Below are 18,954 nucleotides of genomic sequence, written 5' to 3'. Positions count from 1 at the left end.
CTTGAACACAGAAATCAGATTTAAGCAGGAATAGTTTGTGATTAGACTTAGTCTGATTCAATAACTACCTAGGGGTTCTAATTCTGCAAATCAAAACTTGTATAGCCACAATGAACTGCATCATGATAATTCCAAGTAATTCTATAAGAAGATTTTGAATAAAACCACTTCAAGCTGACTACTCATCACACAGAATAAGGGGAAATAGTAAACTGTTGCACAAACACATGCTGTGAGTTGAGAGGCGGGTCACAGCATTAGGGCCTGGGCTAATATGAGATTTCAGAAAATAACAGAATTTTAGAGGTCATCTTATACAACCCTCCTGCAAACAAATGGGAACCAGAAAAAGAGAGGAAAAGATCTTCCAACGTCCTACTATCTTTCCATGGGGAATATGGCCAGAACCAGTCTCCCAGCACCCAGTATACTATACAGCCTACAGGAGGCAAGGTTGGAAAGTGGTCTGGGAAACAAGCAGCAGCTCGCTATGGGCAAAGGAAGTTGGGGCTCTCCTTGCGCTTGTCCTGGTCCACCAGGTCTGATCTAGAACTGAATCGGCAGCTAACAGCTGAAAGGCATGGTACCTGACCTACAGACAGCTCAGAGCTTAAAAACATGTAACCAAGATGAAGAGCCTTCCTGTCTAGACTACTGGATCATCCCTAAAGGCAGGAGCACGTTTATCTCCAACATAAACACTTTCTCCTGCTGTTGTGGTCATTCCCACATTTTCTGTTCTGAGATGAGAAAGACAGCCTCCCTGACAACCATTCAGGCTTGAGTTCTTTCTTAATTTCCCTCTGTCAAGCTAACACAGGAATCTAGTTTTCCAATCCATTATAGTTGGACTTGTAGCTAAGTTGGATATCATACTAACAGAGCTTAGGACACTGCATTTAGAATGAAACCCTGACCACGGCCATGGCAGCCTCTGCCTACCCTCCGACCTCAGCTCCAGCCACCCTGATTTCTCTCAGATATTAGAACATACTAAGCTTTTTCCTTCCTTAGAGTCTTTTTTCCTTTTCATCCTTCAAGACTCAGGCAGATTCTCTAAAAACCTCATCTAAGTAGGTCTCCTTTGTTTTACATCATAGCAATCTGTTTTCTTCCTTCCGAGACTGTCTTTCAAGTTGTGATAATACATTTCTGTTTACCAGTTCACTGTTGTGTCCTCATCCACAGGGAGCACATCTGTCTCCCTTCACTACTGCATCCTTGAAACCAAGCCTGGCCCACAACAGGAACTCATTTGCTTGACAAATGCCTGCAGGAAAGTACTAACAACCAAGAAGTGTGGTCTGAGCCAGGCTCCTGAGCATTCTAATGACCACACTGCTTTGAAATCCTGAGTAGCAGAATGCCTGTTACAGGGTTGTCGTAGTTCTGCTGGCGAGAGAGGTCAAATGAAAGCGATTGTTTTTTAAATCCCTACTAGCAGTGCAGCACTAAAACATCAGAACTAAAGTGATTAGAACCAAAGAGCAGGGGAAAAAAATGTAATACTATAGGGATTCAAGGGAGGGAGAGCTCACTTATGTCTGGGGTAGTGGGCACCATGGAGGTAACTGGATTTATGCAGTTGAAAATGGGCTGGCTATGTGTGCTCCATATATGTGAGCAAAGACAGGGAGGTGCAACCAATTAAGACTATTTAAAGAAGACCAAGTTATCCATCTGGCAGAGCAGTGGGTTTCCAAGTGTGGGCTTCAGGCCACCAGCATCAGAATCATTAGGGTGTTTGTGCAAACTGTAGGTTCCTGGGCTCTACCCATCACTAGATCTGAAATGGGCCTTGAGAATCTCACCTTTCAACCACCACCCCAGGTGCAGTGGTTTTCAAACAGGTCCACAAATCCTTTGACAATCCCCCCCTCAAAAGGCAGAACTTAATACCCCTCCCTTGGCATGGGGGCTGCACTGAGTGACTTGCTTCTAATGAACAGAGTAAGGCAGAGGCAGTGGTGAGGGGACTTCAGAGACTGACTAGGCCATAAAAGGCCCTGGGACTCCCCCCTTGCTCTCACAGATCACTTCCTTGCATGTCGTGAGCGCACTGAGCACCTCAATGGACGGGCCCAGATGGCAAGGAAATGAGGGCTCATACCCACAGCTGGTGGGGAGCTGCAGGCCCTAGACAGGAGCCAGGGGAGAGGGCCTTTTGGAAGTGGATACACCAGCCCCAATCAAATCTCTGGATGCTGCATCTGTGGCTCTCACCCCATATCTCTTGAGAGCACCTGAGCCAGAACCATCCAACTAAGTCACTCCCAAACACATGACTCACAGAAACTGTGAGATGACACATGGTTCTAAGTTGCTAAGTTTTGGAGTAATTTTTAGAGAGTAGTAGTACACTACTGGTAACACACTGAAGTTTGAAACCCCCCGAGTTACATACAGCAGAGGTCACACCAAGGGCTGCGTTGCGAAAACAGAGGAAAGGTGAGGGGCACCAGATAGAAGGAAGAATAGTACACGCTTATGCTATAGAAAGAAGAGCCAAAGGTTCCCTCGCAGGACAGTGTCAGGGTATTACCAAAGTAACTTTACATATCTGCCTCTATCAGAATTATACATCAGGTAGAAATGAGTTCATAAACTCTATACCAAGTTAATCAAAGGGGGTGGCGAGAGGAAGCAAAAAGCTAATAGTGATCAAGTGTCACCTCTGTCTGAAGCTCAGCACTAGATGCTTCACGTCTATGATCCCCTCCAACTTAACTTTCACAACTCTGTCAGATGACTATGATCATCTCCAACGTACAGGAGAGGAGGACTAAGAAAGTTAAGAAACTCGTCCAAGTTCTCTCAGCTAACACGTGCCGGAGCCCAGAGTCTGAGGTGTCTGACTCCAGAGTCCACACTCATCTCATAAGTCCAAGCAGCCACCTTTGAAACGTACAAGTAAAACAACTGACAGATGACAAGCTGGCAATACAGAAAATCCAGAGCAACAGGTGGGTACTGGCACAGAATTTTTTAAGAAGTTGACAATTTGCATATATGGTTAAAATGCCAGAGATTTCACTTATTTGTATCAACTGTGAACCTGACGGCTGAAGATAAATTTGGATATAAATAATTTATTGAAAAGAAAATATGAACTTTAAGCAAAGTCCCTACTAGGATTGTACAACATATTTTTAAAAGTTGTGCTACTATAAAAGGACATTTAAATAAGATGTTCACCTATTTCTACTATCTTATTTCTCTACATTCCCCTTCAACCTTATGCAGATGCTAGTTGTAAAAAATAAAATGAAATAACACAGAAATGTGTAAAGTGAAAGAGTTCTCTCCTCATCGACTAATCTTCACCCTCTACACATCTTCCCATTTTTATGTCCTTTAGGAACTGGTAGATAGGAGGAGAACAAACATCTCTAAAGGCAAAGACGTGGACCCTGGTGGCGAGAACACTAAACACACTAAGCCTACAGCACTACAGAGTAAAGAAACGTCCCCAAAGCCTGTACTCAGGATGTACAGGAATTATCCTTAGGAAAAAACAATTTTACCAATTGATATAAAAATAAAATGAGCATATAAGAGACAGCATAGGGTGGGGTGAGATGTTATCATAGTCATCAAACTGTGATCTAAATCATCATGACCAAAGTGTTCAGACTTGCTTCTCCAGATATATAGGTATGAGCAGAATGAACAGGCCAAAGGTGGAGAGCCTGTGCTTTTCATGGCAGCTGAGTGACACGCTGGATGACAACTCATGTGTTAGAAATAATGGACAGGAATATAATCGCCAACCTTTTCTTTACCAGGAAAGAGGTGAACTGTAAATCAAGATTGTGAGTAATTATTAGCTGCCTTGGATGAAGAGAAGGAGATACAGGTAAGAAGCATTCAGGGGGTAAGGGAGAGGGAGGCAGAGTTGAAGCTGACATCCAGTTTGTGAATCTGGGTGCCACTCTGAGACAGAGAAGACTCAAGCTGCAGCGAGGAAGGTGAGCCTGGCTTTGGACATGCCATGTGAGGGGCAGTTAAGCGAGGATACTGAAAGCACAGCATGGTACTTGGTATTTGGGTCTGAAGCTCAGGAAAGAAATCTGGGCTAGAGATAAATTTTGTAGAATTATTAGCATAGGGATAGTCTCCTTGGAAGGAAATGACACCGCCTAATGTAAAATGAAAAACCAGAATCATCAACGAACAAGCATTTCAGAGAAGAGAGCTGAGGCCCACAGTAGAGACTAGGAAAAGGCAGCCAGAGTGACAGAATGAAATCCAGACACTGGAATCTAATGCCTACCACAGACCTACAAGTGGGGTCACAAAACTGTGTTTGTAAAACCAGCTTCCCAGACCCTGGAACATCTCTGGGGTACTTCATGAAGGAAAGAGAGAAGGATGATGTACCTGCTTTTTCCTCATTATGTCCCTTTGTCTCACTTACCACACTGATCACAGCACCTCTGCTGAACAAAAGAACAAATCAAAGACCCTCTCAGACAAAACTGAGGGAGAGAGCCTGGTAAAAGCCCAAAGAGTTCGCGGAGAAGGAACTGTCAAAATGCTCTGATGTGAAAAAAAAAAAAAAAAAAAAAAGTCTTTGCTTCTCTATAAACAGAATACCTCTAGAAGGACAAATAGAAACTGATGGCACTGGTGGTACCAGGGCAGGGACCTGGATGGATGGGAGTCAAGGGGTAGATGAAGACTTTGCCTTCTATACTTTTTATCTGTCCTTTGAACTCTGAATCACAACTGTAGTATCTATCTCCTCTCCTCCAATTTGAATTTTAAGACAAAGGTGGATAATGAACAAAGAAAAGTGTTTTTTGACAAAAGGGGAATTCCAGCACAATAAGGCAAAACTTAAGGAGCTTAAAGAGCGTTTAGTTACTCTCAGAACCACCATTAAAATAAACAACAAAATAGGAAAGTTAACAAATAACAGAGACGATAAGAGCACTATTAAAGACCATTTGTTTAACACTAGGAAAAAGGCAGTGACCTGTCTCCTACCCAGGAAGAGCTGTCTATACATGAGGGGAGATATATGTGTGGGTGTATTACAGTGTAATTAACCAGAATTTTACTGATATCATGTAGGTTATCCCTAACTTTTTGCTGTTGTAAAATTACAATGAGCATCCTTGTATATATACATCCTCATACACTTATGCAAATATATTGGCAGAGTAGACTGGGGGGCCAAAGGGCATACATGCTTTTAAAATTTTGTTAGTGCTATATTACTCTCCAAAAATATATTAAACTATGTCGGCACTAACAGAGTTCCTGATTCTCTACACTCTTGCCAACAATATGTATTACCAGTTTTTTGCAAATCTGGTGAAAAAATGTTATCTTTTCGGATGTTAAAACATTTTTTACTTGAATATTGACCATCTGTCCTACTAATTGCCTGAGTGTATCTTTTGACTCTTTTCTATTCGGTTATATACTCCTGTTTCTCCTCGATTTGCAAGACCTTTTATATAGTATGGAAATAAGACCTTTGTCTGCCATAGCAGACAATGTTGGGTCCTTACTCAAATTCACCCAGACTCCTCTGCTTTCATGAGCAATCCTTTCAACTTTTTAAGCTATTTCATCTATTGTTTACTGCATATTGCTAAAATGCCAGATTATATTGCTTCCTTGATTTTCCATTTTAGACACTGTTTTGTGACTCCCACTTTGGACTTAGCTTTCCTAAACCCTTCCAAACACAGACTTATGCTTCCCCTCTCCATCCTCTTCATGAGGTTCTATTACAGTTTTGGCTAAATAAATATTATGTTTAATTTTTATTGCTAAAAGTAGTACATATAGTTTTAAAAGTCGAACTGTGGGCTTCCCTGGTGGCGCAGTGGTTGCGCGTCCGCCTGCCGATGCAGGGGAACCGGGTTCGTGCCCCGGTATGGGAAGATCCCACATGCCGCGGAGCGGCTGTGCCCGTGAGCCATGGCCACTGAGCCTGCGCGTCCGGAGCCTGTGCTCCACAACGGGAGAGGCCACAACAGAGGAAGGCCCGCATACCACAAAAAAAAAAAAAAAAAAAAGTCGAACTGTGTAATGTAATATATCTCTCCACCCTCAACCCTTATTCATAATGTCAAGCACTTTCAACTCAGGTATTTGCTGCCTTACTTCTTTTCTTTTTTTAAAGATTTTTTTTTTTTTTTTGACATGGACCATTTTAAAGTCTTTACTGAATTTGTAACAATATTGCTTCTGTTTCATGTTTTGGTTTTTTGGCCACAAGGCATGTGGGATCTTAGCTCCCCGACCAGGGGTCGAACACGCACGCCCCTGCATTGCAAGGCGAAGTCTTAACCCCTGGACCGCCAGGAAAGTCCCTGCTACCTTACTTCTGAATAGCATGCTTGTGCTGTTATTCTATTATTTCTTAGCCCCTCTCCCTGATATTAGCTATTTTCTTAGTATTGGCAGTGAAGATTTAGCTCTCTTACATCCTGTCCCCCACCCCACATCCCTTCCCACCTTCCTCCTTATCAGTTACCATAATATTTGGCTAAAGTATTCAGTTTACATTATATAAATATTCTTTATAGCAACACTAGGCATGCATTTCCATTCCTTCTGTTTATCCAAAATGTTTCTGATTTCCTTTGAGCTAATGACTGTCTCGGTTATTTTGTTCACTTAGGTTTTCTATGTATCTCTCACTTTACTAATTCATCCTTAAACTTTGTAACAGAAGTGTATATCTCCTCTCAAATACTTTCAAATAGTCAAGTATACTTTCTCCCCCCACCCCGAAATATGCATATTCTGGAGGCCTCTGTCCTGCTCTCAAGGCCTGCTGTGTTGGATTTCCTGTTCTAGACCCTATGCTCTTCTCTTTTTTAGTACTGTCCCCCGTTGTGGTGAAATATCCCACCAATAGCTCCTGAGGAGGGATAAGTGTATGATTAAAACCTTGCAAGAATGTTCTGATTCTATCTTCACGTTTGATTGACATTTTGGCTGGGTAAAGAATTCTAGGTCGGGACTTCCCTGGTGGCACAGTGGTTAAGAATCCGCCTGCCAACGCAGGGGACATGGGTTCGAGCCCTGGTCCGGGAAGATCCCACATGCCACGGAGCAACCAAGCCTGTGAGCCACAACTACTGAGCCTTTACTCTAGAGCTTGCGAGCCACAACTACTGAGCCCATGTGCCACAACTACTGAAGCCCACGCGCCTAGAGCCTGTGCTCTGCAACAAGAGAAACCACTGCAATGAGAAGCCTGCACACCGCAATGAAGAGTAGCCCCCACTCGCCGCAAGCAGACAAAGCCTGCCCACAGCAACAAAGACCCAAAAGCAGCCAAAAATAAATAAACAAATTAAAAAAAAAAAATTCTAGGTCATAATTGTTTTCTCTCAGAAACGCCCCCCGTTTTAATGAGATGTAATTGACATAGAATACTGTGTAAGTCTAAGGTTGTACAATGTGATGATTTGATACACATATATATTGTGAAATCTTTACCAGAGTAAAGTTAGCTAACACATCCCTCACCTCACATAATTACCATTTTGTTGTTTTTGTTGTGGTGAGAACATTTAAGATCCACTCTCACAGCAACTTTCAAGTACACAGTACTTGTTAACTACAGTCACCATGCTGTACATTAGATCCCTGGAACTTTCCATCTTGTAACTGGAAGTTGGTACCCTTTGACCAACAGCTCCCCATTTCCCTCAACACCCCCATCCCCTGGCAACCACCATCTACTCTGTTTTTATAAGTTCAATTTTTAAAAGATTCCACATATAACTGATATCATAGAGTATTTGTCTGATTTAACTTAGCATAATGCCCTCAAGGTCCATCCATGTTGTCACAAAGAGCAGGATTTCCATTTTTACAGCTGAATAACATTCTATTATTATAGGACAGAATATATAATAATAATACTCCTCATTCTTTCTTTATCCATTCATCTGTCAATGAACGCTTAGGCTGTTTCCCTAGCTTGGCTATTGAGTATACAATGCAACAAACATGGGAGCTCAGATATCTCTCTGAGATAGTAACTGCATTTCCTGTGGATATACACCCAGAAGTGAAACTGCTGAATCACACGGTAGCTCTATTTTTAATTTTTTGAGAAACTTCCATTCTGTTTTCCAAAGTAGTTGTACCAATCTACATGCCTACCAACAGTACACAATGTTTCCCATTTCTCTACACCTCTGTCAGCATTTATCTCTTGTCTTTTTGATAACAACCATTCTAACAGGTTGAGATGATATCTCACTGCAGTTTCGATCTGCATTCCCTTGATGGTTAGTGATGTTGAACACCTTTTCATGCACTTGTCGGCTATTTGAATGTCTTAGTTGGAAAAATGTATATTCAGATCCTTTGTTGCTTTTTAAATTGGATTATTTGGGGTTTTATTTGCTACTGGTTGTAGGGGTTCCTTTTCTCCCATTTTGTAGGCTGCCTTTTCATTTTGTTGACTGTTTTTTTTGTTTGTTTGGTTTTTGCTGTGAAGTTTTTTGTAGTTCCACTTTTTTGGCTTGTGATTTTGGTGTCATATTAAAAAAAAAAAGTCATTGCTAAGAACAATGTCAAGGAGCTTTTTCCCACTGTTTTCTTCCACAAGCTTTATGGTTTCATATCTTCCATTTAAATCCTTAATCCATGAGTTAATTTTTGTGCGTGGTATAAGACAGGGGTCCAGTTTCATTCTTTTACACATGAATATCCAGTTCTCTCAGAATTTTAAAGGCCTCGATCCATTTCCTTCCAGCTTACAGTGGTGTGGAATGGTATGATGACATTCTGTTACAATTCTTTGTGACCTATTTTTTCCTCTTCTCTTAATTTTGATGTATTTAAATTTTAACGTACCCCAGATTCAGTCTCTGTGGTAAATTAGCATTCAGTCCAGATGTATTGTGGGTCTTTTGTCATTTACTGCATTGGGCACTGAGCCTTTCAACCTGGAAATTCAGGTCCCACAGTTCTGGGAAATCACCTTAAGTCTTTGATAATCTCCCCTCCTATCCCCAGTTCTTTTTACAACACCTCTTTACCAGAAACTAGACCTCCTAGATAGGTACCTCAATTTCACATGGTATCTTTCTTAATTTTCATCTCTATGAACTTCTGTAATACTTTGAGAGATTTCCTTGATTTTATTTTCCAACCCGTTTATTGAATTTCTTTCCAATACCATAAATTACCCTCTCCCCAACAGTCCGACTTCCTCAATGCACCATGTTCTTCTTTCATGAATATAATGGTCGTTATTGCATTCCGTCTCCCTCTTTTTAAAATCTTTGAAAACATATAGTGTTGTTGTTGTTTAAAGTAGCTGAGTTTCCTCTTCCAGTGTTCCTTTCTCTTTCTTATTCCTGTTTGTTTTGGTTTCAGGTTATCCTCAAATATCTGGAGATTCTTGGCTGTCCTCCCATATTTAAGAGAGGCACCAAAATGCTGGACTAAACGTTATATATATAAAAGCTGGACCATAGGATGACCGGGCAGAGATTAAGTAGATTCATTGAAAGACAATAAATGTATCTATATTTTCATTTAACTCAATTTTCCTGGAGAAGAATCCTCCAATCTCCTTTTCAGGCAACACATGAAGGGCTAAAGAGTTCTGGAAGGCAAGCAAGGAGAGGGAAGACAGAAAGAGTGTCTCACCACTCAGTGAGCCCGTTTTTAGTATGGGGTCCCCAAGTCTAGATGCTCTTCAATTCCACCTCTTCAGAAAATAAACTGCCCAATTTCTACTGGGGCAGAGAAGGGCGGGTTGCCTGAAGGTGATATGAGGCCCAGTTACACATTTTAAGCCAATCCTGTTTCCAGTTCTACGTGTACCTCCCACCCACAAAAGAAGCTAACAGAACTCATCCTTAAACTTTCTGAATTCTGTGGCATGACTCAGCATGATTTTTGCTGGCACCAGCCTACCTATTCCCACCCCTAGGTGCTCCCCTTAGGGATTGGTTTCAGTTCACTATGATTTGCTAAGTCTATTACATGAAAAAATATATATAATAGTGTACATACACACAAACACACACACACACACACACACACTGTGATTTGCTAAGTCTATTACATGAAAAAATATATATAATAGTGTACACACACACACACACACACACACACAACTATTCATCCACCTGTTTTCCATCTGGCAAACTAGGTTTAATTCTTTGTCCGCCAGTCTTCTCTATTTTTGACACTCCTTTTTAATTCCTTTACTACTATTTAGTGAGTGAGAGGAAGGAGCAAAGATAAATGTACTAATGTTTAACTGGAAGTCCTATATGCTAATACTTTAATTCCGAATTTTTGAATGGATGTTTTAAGTGAGATTGAACTAGAGTTTTCTTCCCTGTTTCTAATACATTTTGATAGCTAGCCATGTACGTGAATTCAGAGAAGAATTTGGAAGCTTCCCTTCAAGATCTATTCACTGAAGGTTTCAAAGAAGCCAATCATGAAATTCTGCATATGGCAATCTGAGGTGGCAGCTGGCCTTTTTACCACTATTCAATTTCTTCTGTAGTTACTGATGCATTTACATTCTTTTGTAGAGTTAATTTTGATAAGTTACGTTTTCCTAGAAAATTATCCATTATTTAGCTGTTCTAGTTTATTTGCACAAAAGGTTCTCTCTTAATAATTTTAATTCTTCTCTATCTGGTCTTTTCCCTGCCCCTCATTTCATACTCATACTTTGTGTTGTCTCTCCCTATCCCCTGGATTAAGTAACTAGTGGTTTATCTATTTTAGTGCCTCCCTTCTCATCCCCCTCTCAAAAAAAAAAAAAAAAAGGCTCTAGATCATTTTGATTGTTTTTCCAATTCACTAATTTCTGCCCTCTATAAGTTCCTTATTCTTCGTTCCTGAGATTTATTTTGTTCCCTTCTCTAACTTATTAGTTGAATATTTAATGTATTGTCATTTTTTAATAATGTTGTTTAAGGTTTCAAATTTTCTTGAACACCAAAAGCAGTATTCTATAGGTTCAGATACACAGTGTTACTTTCTAGATACACTGCAATTTTGGTTTGCATTTTCTCTTTGACCCCATGAATTCAAAGAGTGTTTTCAAGTTCCACATGTTTGTACTTTTTGTTTGTTTCTATTTTTATTGGTTTCTATTTTTATTGCTTGTTCAGAAAATGTAGCCTGGAAAGATCTCTTAGTCAGGCTTATTAATCATATTAACTGTTTATAGCTGCACAAGTTATGCATTGCCCAACGATGAGGAAATCATTCACGCTGCAGTCATCACAGATTTGAATAGTTATCACAATAATTTCCTGGCACAGAGCTGTAATGTATCCTAAGAAAGGGACGCTTTTTAAAAAAAATGCACGAATGTGTGGGACTTCCCTGACAGTCCAGTGGTTAAGACTCCGCGCTTCCACTGCAGGGGGCACGGGTTCAGTGCCTGGTCAGGGTACTAAGATCCAGCATGCCATACGGTGTGGCCAAAAATAAAAAATAAAATAAAAAAATAAATTAATTAAATTAAAAATGTGCAATTTGAAATATGGGCTAGTGGAGGGGCTCTATATTAAGATCTGTTATCTTTTTTTTCCTCTACTGAATGTGTCATATGTAGCCTGGGAGAGGATAAGTCTCCTCTGTCACTCTGGTGCTTCTATAAATTTAGCTCAGACTTTTCCTGTCATATATTTTGGGGTTCTGTTTATCATTTGCCATTCTACTATTTTTAAAATAAATTTATTTATTTTTGGCTGCGTTGGGTTTTTGTTGCCACGCGTGGGCTTTCTCTAGTTGTGGCGAGCGGGGTCTACTCTTCATTGCAGTGCGCAGGTTTCTCATTGCAGTGGCTTCTCCTGTTGCGGAGCACAGGCTTCAGTAGTTGTGGCTCACAGGCTCCAGAGTGCAGGCTCAGCAGTTGTGGCTCACAGGCTTAGTTGCTCTCCGGCATGTGGGATCTTCCCAGACCAGGGCTCGAACTGGTGTCCCCTGTGTTGGCAGGCAGATTCTTAACCAATGCGCCACGAGGGAAGCCCTGCCATTCTACTACTGAAAATAAAAATTTTAAACATGAAAATTAGTGTAAAAAAACTGCCTTTAAAATAGCAATTGGGAAGTGAACCAGAATAATCACTTTGGAAGAACACAGTATGTGTGTGTAGAAGGTAGGTATGGAAACTCTGTATTGCAGAAGAGTGGGGAAAGGAGAGACGAGGCAATAAGTTGTAACACGTATGAAAAAACATAATTGGATTGCTACTTCACAATATGCACAACTTCAAGGTGGGTTAAAGATTATAAACCTTTGAGACAACAGAGAAAAACATCTTTATGGCCCCAGGCAGGGAAGAATTTCTTAAAGAACACAGAAATGGTACAAACCATATAAGAAAAGACTGACAATTCAGGTGTGTTAAAATTAAGAAATTCTGCTATTCATCAAAAGAAAACATCCAGAGAATGAAAAGATATACCATCAAACAGAAGAAGATATCTGCCACATGTCAGTATACAGAATACATAATCTCTAAAATGATTAAGAAAAAATCCACTAGAAACTGAAAAGGCTTGAACAGGCAATTCACAGAAGAAGAAACAAAAGCCAATAAAAATATGAATGATGTAATACTCATCAGCAATCATGGAAATATAAATGAAAACAACAATGACATAGTTTTATATCCATCAGATAGGCAAGAATTGAAAAATCAGACAAAATCAAATTTTAACGAGGATGTGACATTACTTGAGCTGTCTTATATGCTACTGGTGGGAATACAAATTAACACAACTGCTTTGGATGAATGAGGATGTACATACCCTGTGAACCAATAATTCTACTACTGGACACGTATCCTTAAGAAACATAAAGAACTTCACCAGGACACATATGGGACAATCCGTAGCAGTGTCTGTGATACAAATAGCTATAAGCAATCCAAATGTCTCTGAATCAGACAGAAAATGGATAAATAAATCATGAAATATTCATATAATAGGATACTATATAACCATGAAAATAAGCATAGCAATGAAAGTAAATTACATCTTAATACATCAACATGGAACACGATTTGGGCAAAATAAAGCAAACAGGAGAAGGACACAAATAACATGATTCCATTTATATAATATTTAAAATCTTCACACTATATTGATGAGGGACCCTTATGTGGTAAAATTATAAAAACAATCAAGAAAATAGTAACACAGGGACTTCCCTGGTGGCACAGTGGTTAAGAATCTGCCTGCCAATGCAAGGGACACGGGTTTGATTCCTGGTTCAGGAAGATCCCATTTGTCGTAGAGCAACTAAGCCCGTGCACCACAACTACTGAGACTGCACTCTAGAGTGTGCGAGCCACAACTACTGAGCCCACGTGCTGCAACTACTGAAGCCCACATGCCTAAAGCCCGTGCTCCGCAGCAAGAGAAGCCACTGCAATGAGAATCCCACGCACTGCAACGAAGAGTAGCCCTCGCTTGCTGCAACTAGAGAAAGCCCGTGCATGTTGCTTATTGTGTGCCACGCACTATTCCAGGATTTTGACATGTCAGGTTCCTTTATCCCTGGGGGTACCAGAGGCCCAGAGAGGTCAAGCCAAGGTCTAGTTTTTGCCCAACTTTCAATTTTCTACAAATGGGTCCATGCTAGGCTCTAAGTTTAACCCATTTAAAATACCTGGTTCTTGGGACTTCCCTGGTGGTCCAAGGGTTAAGAATCCACCTCCCAATGCAGGGGACGCGGGTTTGATCCTTGGTCGGGGAACTAGGATCCCACATGCCACGGGACAACTAAGCCCAAGCGCCACAACTACTGAGCTTGTGCACTCTGGAGCCCGCACATCACAACTAGAGAGAGGCCCACGCGCTGCAACAAAGAACCTGCACGCCGCAAAGAAAGATCCTGCATGCCATGAGGAAGATCTGTGTGCCGCAACTGAGACCCGATACAGCAAAATAAAATAAAATAAAATAAAATAGTTGGTTCTTCAGTGGTTTTCTAAAGTATCACAATGAACAATTGGTACAATTAAAAATAAATTCTAATATTCTCAATTCACAATCTGTACTCTAAATTTGCTGCCAAAGTGAAAATAAGTGTGGCAATAAATTAAAAATTTCCCCATAAAGCAGCAGCAACACTGAAGCTATATTTTCTTACACTCCTATTACCATTTTTGAAATGTAACAATATACATATATTTTTATTCTCAATATTTTAAACATGTAAAATGAAAAGGGTTTGACTTAGATTTCATTTACCACGCCCTCTTTGTAAAAGTTTACCGAATTCATTACACTGATCTGAATGCAGATGCTGGATTGTAATTAACAGTCAGGACTTTTTTTAATCTCCTCTTTGATTCCTTCAGTGATCCACTGGTCTAGTGATCCATATTGTTTAGCCTCCATATGTTTGTGTCTTTCGCAGCTTTTTTTCTTGTGGTTGATTTCTAGTCTCAGTGTTGTAGTCAGAAAAGACACTTGATATGATTTAGTTTCTTAAGTTTGCCAAGGCTTGTTTTGTGGCCTAGCATGTGATCTACCCTGGAGAATATTCCATGTATACTTGAAGAAAATGTGTATTCTGCTGCTTTCAGATGGAGTGCTCTAAAGAATCAATATTGTTAAAATGTCCATACTAACCAAGGCAATCTACAGATTCAATGCAATCTCTATTAAAATACCAATGGGGGCTTCCCTGGTGGCGCAGTGGTTGACAGTCTGCCTGCCGATGCAGGGGACATGGGTTCGTGCCCCAGTCTGAGCAGATCCCACATGCCGCGGAGCGGCTAGGCCCGTGAGCCATGGCCACTCAGCCTGTGCGTCCGGAGCCTGTGCTCCGCAACAGGAGAGGCCACAACAGTGAGAGGCCCGTGTACCGCAAAAACAAACAAACAAAAAACAAACAATGACATTTTTTACAGAACTAGAACAAATAATTTAAAAATTTGTATGGAAACAAAAAAGACCCCAAATAACCAAAACAATCTTGAGAAAGAAGAACAGAGATGGAGGAATTACACTCCTTGACTTCAGACTATACTACAAAGCTACAGTGGGTGGCGCAGTGGTTGACAGTCCGCCTGCCGATGCAGGGGACATGGGTTCGTGCCCCAGTCCGGGAAGATCCCACATGCCGCGGAGTGACTGGGCCCATGAGCCATGGCCGCTGAGCCTGCGCATCCGGAGCCTGTGCTCCACAACGGGAGAGGCCACAGCAGTGAGAGGCCCGCGTACCACAAAAAAAAAAAAAAAAAAAGCTACAGTAGTCAACACAGTATGGTGCTGGCACAAAAACAGACACACAGAAAAATGGAACAAGATACAGAGCCCAGAAACAAACCCACACACTTATGGTCAATTAATGTATGACAACGAGGGCAAGAATATACAACGAAGAAAAGACAGTCTCTTCAATAAGTGGTGTTGGGAAAACTGGACAGCTACATGTAAATGAATGAAAATAGAACATTCTTTAACACTATATACAAAAATAAACTCAAAATGGATTAAAGACCTAAATTAAGACTGGATACTATAAAACTCCTGGAGAAAAATATAGGCAGAACACTCTTTGACATAAATTGCAGCAATATTTTTTTGGATCCATCTCCTAAAGTAAAGGAAATAAAAGCAAAAATAAACAAATGGGACCTAATTAAACTTAAAAGCTTTTACACAACAAAGGCAACCACTGACAAAATGAAAAGGCAACCTACTGAATGGGAGAAAATATTTTCAAATGATATGACTGATAAGGAATTAGTATCCAACATATATGAAAGAAGCAGACTCCCAGAGTCTGCTTTTACCAGTGGGGAGAGGGAAGTGGGGAGGGGCAATATAGGGGTAGGGGAGTAAGAGATACAAACTATTAGGTAATAAGCTGCAAGGATATACTGTATAACACAGGGAATATAACCAATATTTTATAATAACTATAAATGGAGTATAACCTTTAAAAATTGTGAATCACCACTATATTGTACACCTGTAACTTATATAATATAGTACAAAAACTATACTTCAATTTAAAAAAATTTTTAAAAAAGGATTCTAACAACTACTTTTGTTAATGGCCTGAGCTGTTTAGTCTCCTACAAGTCAATATGGAAAGAGGAAGGTATTAAGAAAGGAAAAGGTGAACAGCGCTCATCAATGAAAAAGATCCCAACAATGATTTGTACTTCACCAGATGGGCAAGGAGAAGGAAAGAAGTCCAGAAATTGGGTCAGGAAGAGTTCGAGAGGGGGGGAGATATTCGGCAGCTGTAGTGGCAGCAGTCTATAAGACTTAAAACACTGGAGGAGGGGGTCATCTTTAAAACAGGTTACCTTTAGAAAGAGAAGAGAAATTAAGAATTTTTTTTAAACTACACAGATGATTCTACTGCACAACAAGGGTTAAAAAAAACTGCCCTAAGGAGGCTGAAGCAAAAGTACCCCAAATAACTCAGTGATGGTAACAGTAAATTACATTGCAGACCATAAGAAAAGCACGAACGGGTTCTTTCTGCTTCCAAATATACAGTTCCCTGGCTTGTCCCACAACTGAGATTCCCTGGGATGCCAAAAAAAGGTCACTGCTATTACAGAGCTCTAACCATTAACAGTGGCTCCAAGATAAACACCAACTTTAAAAAGAAACCAGACTTGAGTGGGTGTAAGTAAAATTTCCCACAAAGACCCCGATAAAAGGAATCTATAGTCAATAATACTTCGATAATCATTCAGCAATCTGCTGTATATACTTTTTTTTTTTTTGGCCACAGTGCACGGCTATGTCGGATCTTAGTTCCCCGACCAGGGATCGAACCCGTGCCCCCTGCAGTGGAAGCGTGGACTTCTAACCACTGGACCTCCAGGGAATTCCCGTATTTTGCACATACTTGAATTTATGCACATACTTGAATTTTTTTTTTAACACAGGGATTTCCATTTCTCCTACTAAAAGTCTGGATTTAAGAATGGTGCTTGAATATTACTCAAAAATTGCGTGATGAGTCAGCAGGACCAACTAAAGGGTGGATTCTCCAATGAGGTGCCTTGTCCCTACCTTGTCGGATATTTTAATTGGATAAAAACATCCTTGTCCAATGTATACAGCACCAAACTAGAAGTGATAGCTAATACAAAAGACTCATTTTTCAAAAATACCCTAAACAGACTGGAATTATGGTAGGAAACCATTTAAATGGTCTTCAACAAGAATGAAATAAATTCAGTTAAGAAAAAAATCAATTACAGGGCTTCCCTGGTGGCGCAGTGGTTGAGAATCCGCCAGCTGATGCAGGGGACACGGGTTCGTGCCCCGGTCCGGGAAGATCCCACATGCCGTGGAGCGGCTGGGCCCGTGAGCCATGGTTACTGAGCCTGCGCGTCTGGAGCCTGTGCTCCGCAACGGGAGAGGCCACAACAGTGAGAGGCCCGCGTACCACACACACACACACACACACAAAAATCAATTACAGATATGGAATAAAGTAGCCCTGTGTTGAGGGCAAGTCCTGTAACTAGCCCAAGAGGCTGAGTATTTACTCTGGAGAAGGGACCAAGAAGACCCAAGATAGTTGGTTATGTTGGATTGGTAGGGTTTTTTTTTGTGGATTGGTAGATTTAACCACCAAAGCTCCAAATGAAAGAATAGAGAACAGTATTGTACATGTTTCTAAAAGACAGATGCTACTGTAAACTATGAAAGAAAAAAACCTGTTTAGGGACTTCCCTGGTGGCGCAGTTGTTAAGAACCCGCCTGCCAATGCAGGGGACACAGGTTCGATCCCTGGTCCGGGAGGATCCCACATGCTGCGGAGCAGCTAAGCCCGTGCGCCACAACTACTGAGCCTGTGCTCTAGAGACCACCAGCCACAACTACTGAAGCCCGCATGCCTAGAGCCCGTGGTCCACGACAAGAGAAGCCATCGCAGTGAGAAGCCCGTGCACCACGACGAAGAATAGCCCCTGCTCGCCACAACTAGAGAAAGCCCGCATGCAGCAATGAAGACCCAACACAGCCATAAATAAATAAATTAAGAAAAAAAAACCTGTTTAATAACTAGAGTCGTCCAACACTGGAACAAGACGGCATAGGAAGGAGTGTGCCTCCATCCCTATACATGTTTAAAGCTGGCTAACCAGCTATCATAAACACATATTTTAAAAAATCAATTATTTCATTACGTTCACACATTTATTTTTAACTAATGGTTCCAGTTTAAGAAAAAGAGATTACTGTTTAAATTGATTATGTCACAGTATGGTGACAATTAAAGTTTCTGCCACCGAGAAGACTGAGTATTTCTAAGATAACAAAATCTTAGCCAGAAGAACCCAGGGGAAAGTTAGGGAATTACTGAAAAGCTTATTACACAGAGATGATTGTTCCTTAAAGAGCCGGGGCATAAAAGGCTCCCAGTTTGGCCTGATGTAACCGCCAGCTCAGGGCCTTGCCCTGCCCTGCACACTCGCAGGCCTCAGCAGCCCACCGCGGCTGCAGTTGCTGCTCCTCAAGCTGTGTGTGCAATCCTCCCACGAACACTTAGTGAGGACCTCCGTGTCAACACTGCAAGGAGGACTGCAAAGGTCTTTCCATTCTTTATTACTTGGTAAAAAACATTTAGATCCTAAAGGCCTAAGTAAACTTTTACTGCAAACCACATGGGTTCACCCAGAGTCTGTTGTACTTATCTGACTCTTCTTATCACAACGCTTGGTTCAGGAGAACAAGAATGTTTCTTAAACGAATTACTAAGAGGGCACCCCTACTTTTCACTTGAAATCTACACATTCCTCGCATACTATCTCCTCACCCCGTGTTTTTGTTTTAAATTTATTTATTTATTTTTGGCTGCATTGGGTCTTCGTTGTTGCGCATGTGGGCTTTCTCTAGTTGCGGTGAGCAGGGGCTACTCTTCATCGTGGTGCACGGGCTTCTCACTGCAGTGGCTTCTCTTGTTGCAGAGCATGGGCTCTAGGCATGCAGGCTTCA

The 18,954-nt window shown here is 41.0% G+C and overlaps 1 protein-coding gene across 9 annotated transcripts in view; it reads right to left on the bottom strand.

Annotated features, from left to right (window-relative positions):
• Window positions 1-18,954, bottom strand: part of MARK3 (microtubule affinity regulating kinase 3) — a 108,171-nt gene that overhangs the window by 41,428 nt on the left and 47,789 nt on the right. The gene's annotated exons all lie outside the window — the stretch shown is intronic.

The sequence above is a fragment of the Physeter macrocephalus genome, chromosome 11, assembly GCF_002837175.3.
Source record: "Physeter macrocephalus isolate SW-GA chromosome 11, ASM283717v5, whole genome shotgun sequence".
Lineage (NCBI taxonomy): Eukaryota > Metazoa > Chordata > Mammalia > Artiodactyla > Physeteridae > Physeter > Physeter macrocephalus.
Note: the sequence above shows the minus strand (reverse complement) of the source record. Positions and strands in the feature narration are given on the sequence as shown.